Here is a 6000-nt window from a genome sequence, read left to right on the forward strand (position 1 = left end):
GGGAAAACTGGCTTGGAAACAATGTTTACTAAATCAATGATAGTCAGACAGTATTTGAGTTACTTTTACAACTGAAATCGTTGTTCATGCTGGTTTGTCAATAACATAAATTTATCAGCAGCTGCAAATGTCTTGATACATGTAACATTCTGCTTAATGATTCATGATAAGTTATTAACAAATTTATAGTTATTTCTCAGTAGCAGTCATATTTCAGATGATTCTGCTCAAGATCAATTGCTTCCATTCCCTTTGTGATGGTCTGCATGTCTGTAACCAAAGAGTCGACATGATTCTTCAGGGTGGACAGCCGTTGATAGACCTCAACATGTCTTGACTGTCCGCAGCAAAGCGTCTTCTTCAGGTGTATCAAACACCTCTGGCTGTTCTCTTCCATCAGTCAGTGCCTCAGCAAGATCTGACATTTCATGTTCATTGCAAACACCTTGCCTATCATCCTCACCACAAACTTCTTGTCTTACGCTACTTCTTGTGTCAGTGTTACCTAATGCTAACTGCTGGGTTGACAAATGTTGTGAAGATAACACTGATGCATGTTGTTTCTCCATAGTATTCAGTGACACCATATGAGGATGCTGCTCTTTTGAGCCAACTGCAAACTGTTGTTGTGGTGATAGTGACATGATTTGCTGGTGAGGTTGTTGTTCCACATTTTGTTGAGAAGGCAATTGAAGCGCAAGAAGTGGTGCATGCACACTTTGCAAATGTGGTTGTTGTCACTGCTGCAATAACATGAGTGTTTGCTTAGATCCATAGGGCTGTGTGATCCGTGCATGGTCAGAACAAATGCTTGCTTTGACTGTTTCAAGGATATTGCCAGACAATGAAGAAGAACCCTGGTCAGATACCTCAACAGTTAGCGGTTTTAAAGCGCCCACTGTCTGGACCGACTCAGAATTGTAGCAAAACATCTGCATCTTGGAACTCTTCTCCACATTTCCAGGAATAGATTCAGTACTGGCTAAAGCCATTAGTGGTTCATAACCACCTTGCAACTTTGCCGGATTGACTTGGTACTGAATGCTACCCGTAACTGTCAAACCTGCTCCAGGGGGAGGTATTTCACTGCCATTTAACAGAGTCGGACTGACTTGATCCGTTAGGCCTGGGGTCAGATGCTGCATCAGAGCTGGTGCCATACATGTATTTTGGCATGGTAGATTTTGCAGTATTTGACATGGTACATCTCGCATTTGAGTTTGTTGATGTACTTGACCAAGATGAGTTGCATTTTGCAATTGTTGAATGGTGTACTGCTGTGTTGGAGTGGTCCTCTGATTGAGTAGTGTCTGTAAGTTGTGTTGTTGTTGCTGCTGAATGCTGATTGGTGTTGGCAATGCCTGAGTATAAACCTGTTGTGACTGATTTTGCGATGGCAATGTCGGAGCATGTACCTGTTGTGTGAGCTGATCTTGTGTTGTTATTTGTTGAGAGTTAACCTGCTGTGTAGGTTGAAATTGTGTTTTCAATGTTAGCCTGTTGATTGTATTGTACAGTCTGTTGTTGTGTGCATTGAAGAAACTGGCTGGGTGTTTGTGAACCTTGTTGTGGCTGCAGTTGTTGGAAACCTGGTGGTGGTTGAATATGATGGTGTGTCAGTGCCTGTTTTTTAGTGCTGTATTGCATAGCATGATTTGATGTACATGGCAGATACTGGTTGGAAGTATTTGAGTTCTGTGTTGATTGAACTGGTGGGTATAATGTTTGTGACATAACCTTGAGATCAACACCATGACCAGTACATGGAATGTAACCCGCTTGTGGTGCAGTGGCTGTTACCAGGTTTGAGTTTGTACCTTGACCACTGAATGGTATGACACCGCCATGTGGTACAGGTGCAAGGTTAAGTGGTACAATGTTGACATGTGTATATTGACCACTAATTGGTACGTAACCACCCTGTGGTATGGATGCATTGTTTGTAGGTGGTACATTATTGACGTTTGTACCCTGACCACTAATCGGTAAGTAACCGCCGAGTGGTATAGGAATACTGTTGGTATATGCACCTTGGACCATGTTGAGATTCGTACTATGACTACTCATCGGTATATAGATGCCCTGTGGTATTGGTACGCTGTTGGTAGATGGTACAATATTGTCATTTGCATTTGTTTCAATATGTAAGATATGCATCATGTTCTTAACAAGTCAGTAGAATGTTATATGTTCATCATTTGCACTTCCCTGTGCTGCATTCTCGTAGCGGTACTAACGGTACTATCGGGTAACAATGAAAATGGCTTATGTGAATGGCAGTGTTGTACATAACGCTTTGATAAAACCGGTGTATATCAAAAATTCGGAAATCCAGCAAGACAGATCAAACAGAATCAGTGATTTTGAGATGTATGAATCTTTGCATCTAAAGGTTGGAGACGATATACACTGAATTCAACTTGAGCGTGATTTATGGAGGGTTTACTTAAAAACCAAGGAAGCAAGATCACTGCTTGTTGTGGAAGGATTCGAACTCAGAAACATATCGGTGCAAGTATATTATTCGAACCCATACTCGACAGGAGCTAGCGGTCCAGATGACAAAGTGATGAAGATAACCATATGTGGGTTACCACTGTCTGTAGATGATAGTGCGGTGCTTGAAATGCTATGCAAATTTGATATAAACATAGAAAACATAAAAAGTGCAATAAAATATGAGAACATACGCCACCCCATCACACACCGAATGACCAATGTCCTAAATGGCAACAGATTCCTATATATTGTCCCACTCCTCAGCGGAAAATCCCTTTCACATAACGCAGTGTGCGCTAAATAAAAATGCCGAATCTACCATCAAAACCAGGTAAATGATTCCGGATCAAAGAGTCAATGCTTCAACTTTAGGGAAACTGGACATTGGAAACAGCAGTGTAAAAATGAAAGGGTCTGCAGGGTCTGTAGAAAACCGGGATACGCCCCTGGGTCACCCGAATGTAAGCATTATGTAGATCCTCCGACAACCGGGGAAGTGGTAGTGTTTCAGGGCATGTCCAATCCAATATCCAACTTTTATCCCTGTTCTATCAATGTGTTTGGTGAGAAGTACAACTCCGCAGAACATGCTTATCAGCTGACTAAAGCAATTCGCGCATGCGACCTAGATGCAGCAAAAAAGGTGAGAGAAGCGGAAAAAGGCTTTGGACGCCAAAAGGATTGGACATACCATCAGGGACCCGCAGGACTGGCACACTGAAAAAGAGGCAGTGATGGAAGAAATAGTCGACGCCAAGGTTGACCAAATCCCCGAGATCAAGACCAAATTTGAAACGTTTAACAACGACACAATCTATGCTGAAGGTACGTTTGACATGGAGTGGGGTACAGGACTTGACGTCGATGCCACCTTACATACCAATCCTAAAAAGTGGCCCGGTGAAAACAAACTAGGGAAAATCTATCAAAAGATTGCTCATAAATTCGGCAGAAAACTCCGCAGTGCTTCCGTCCCGCGTACGAAGGGAGCGACAAATGAGAGACAGCCCAACATTGAGGAACTGCTAAAAGATGTGCGGAATGACAAGAAAGGCAAGAAAAACAACAAGGGCAGTGCCCGTAAGTAAGTAAAACGCCCACCAACTCTTACCAACACATGGAAAATTCCTCTATAAAACTTTACTCTCTAAATGTTAGAGGTTTAAATACTTACAAAAAAAGAGAACAACACTTTTTGATTGGTTAAAAGATGTTAAATATGATATTATTATTCTGCAAGAAACATTTTGTAAAACAGCAAGAATATTTTTTTAAATCATGGTGGTTTGGAGAAATAGTGCATTGTTTTTCAGAATATGTACATGGTAGGGGTGTATCAGTTTGTTTATTGTAAATCTGTAGACGGCAGACGACTATTAATTAATATAAAGATTGACTCTAGTAAATGTTTATGCGCCTAATGATGAGAAATATAGAATTTATTTTTTCAAAAGAGCAATTACATGGATTAATCAAAATGCGATAAATTTAGATAGTGTGATACTTTGTGGAGACTTTAACTGTCAAATAGATACAAATAATAAAGATAAAAGCGTTAGTGTACAAAAGAAAATTTTGAAAACATTTTGTTTTAAAGATTGCTGGTTATCAAGTGGGAAAACTTACGAACAAGGCCTAACATGGTGTAATGGGGATTATGTCCCTCAAAGTATATAGGATCGATTATTGATATAATTTACTTCAGAACAGTTATCATTTCCAATGAATAATATTTTTCTAAGAAAGGCGCCAAACATAGACAATAACAGGTTTACAGATTACTTGGATATATTTCTTGAACTCTATACTTGTGAAAATCCCCGAAGGACTGGATATTGGAAGCTAAACAACTCACTTTTAGAAAACATAACTTTTTGTACAAAATTAAAAGCTTTTTTACGCGAGGAAAAGCAAAAACTTGAAAAGGAAGACCCAATATGTAGATGGGAATATTACAAAATAAATATCAAAAACTAATGTATAAATTATTCAAAACAACTAGGTAAATATAAGAAAAATCGAATCAAATTTATTGAAGAACAAATAAAGCTTTTTGAATCAAAAGATTTTTCAGAAATAAATATGACCTATAAACGACTGCTAGAAAAAGAAATTAATGATTTTTACGCCGAGAAATGAAGTGGCGCATTTGTACGATCCAGATCTAGATCTATATGGATAGAAAAAGGAGAAAAATCTTCTTCCTATTTTTTAAATCTTCAAAGAAAGCAACAAACAATAAAAGATAACAATTAAATAGAACACTCGGACAATAAAGGAATTATGGACTGCCTTATAAACTTCTATGAAACACTATATAAGAGCAAAAGTATAAGTGATGACGCCATTGAAACATATCTTAAAAATATAAAATGCGAAAAAACCACAGAAAATGATAAAAGAGAATATGACGAACTGCCTACCATGCGCGAATGTGAAACAGCGATTAAATGTATGAAAAACTAGAGCAGAGCTCGTGGCAAAGCCCCGAGTAGGTCTTCCGTTGTTGCTGCGAGTTGAAAATATATGTTATATGGTGTCAAACGATTATAATTACTATACTTTCAGTTCTGCTTTTGTTATAAAAACGTGTTGTGATTGAAAGCCTGTATATAAAACGTGTTTTGAAACAAAGAAAGGAAGAAAATATTTTAGGAAAACTATTTGTCGAGCAGAGTTTATGTAATCGTTTCAAACATTCTTTAAAAAGTGAGATGTTTAATGGCGAGTTAAATGTTCAAGGGTAGCAAGCATTGTTATAAACAGTATGTACTCATGATTCATGTCAGGAATTGTATTTCTTTTTTAAACTGAACCCGCCTACAAAACACGTAAACCTTTCTCAAAGATAACTTCTATATTAAAATATTTCTAAATTTTTGAAGACTATGTGCACGTTTAGAATTGCGTGCTGACAAAATTTACAGACCCTAAAACGTACTACTACACCAAAAAAGCGTGCGGCCTACGTGCGAGAAACGTTTCGTGTAAACCTTTTAGAGTTTCATGTAAACCGTTTAGCGTTTCGGGCAAAGCGTGTAAATCGTTTCGAGCAAAGCGTGCGAGAACCGTGTGAAACGTTCATCAGATTTCATTCGGAACTCTCTGACAAGTTAATTGTTTCAAAATGGCGCCCGTGTTTTACATTACTTTAACAAAATTGAGCAAATTTTTAACAAACAAAAGAAAGGTATATATATTAAAAGACGACTAGTAACAGATAATTACATGTATATTTAACGTTTTCATGCGATGTTTCAGTACTGAAACAATATTAAAATTCGCTATACATAAAAAATATTAAATACAGTTAGTGAAACATGATTTCTATTGGAACAAACCTAAATCAACTTTAACTTGCACGATCATGTTTTGATAAGCATGTATTTTTATTATTTATTTACATCGATAACTCTTACTGAGACCATTCGGCTGTGTACAAGCAGCACACATAACCTTGGACATCGGGTGAGACCTGCACCTGGCTAAACCTGTCAATCA

At 38.0% G+C, this 6000-nt stretch overlaps 1 pseudogene; it reads right to left on the minus strand.

Annotated features, from left to right (window-relative positions):
• Window positions 1–16: 16 nt before the first annotated feature.
• LOC128182167 (uncharacterized) lies at window positions 17–2160 on the minus strand (annotated as a pseudogene).
• Window positions 2161–6000: the final 3840 nt, after the last annotated feature.

Source organism: Crassostrea angulata, chromosome 4 (genome assembly GCF_025612915.1).
Source record: "Crassostrea angulata isolate pt1a10 chromosome 4, ASM2561291v2, whole genome shotgun sequence".
Lineage (NCBI taxonomy): Eukaryota > Metazoa > Mollusca > Bivalvia > Ostreida > Ostreidae > Magallana > Magallana angulata.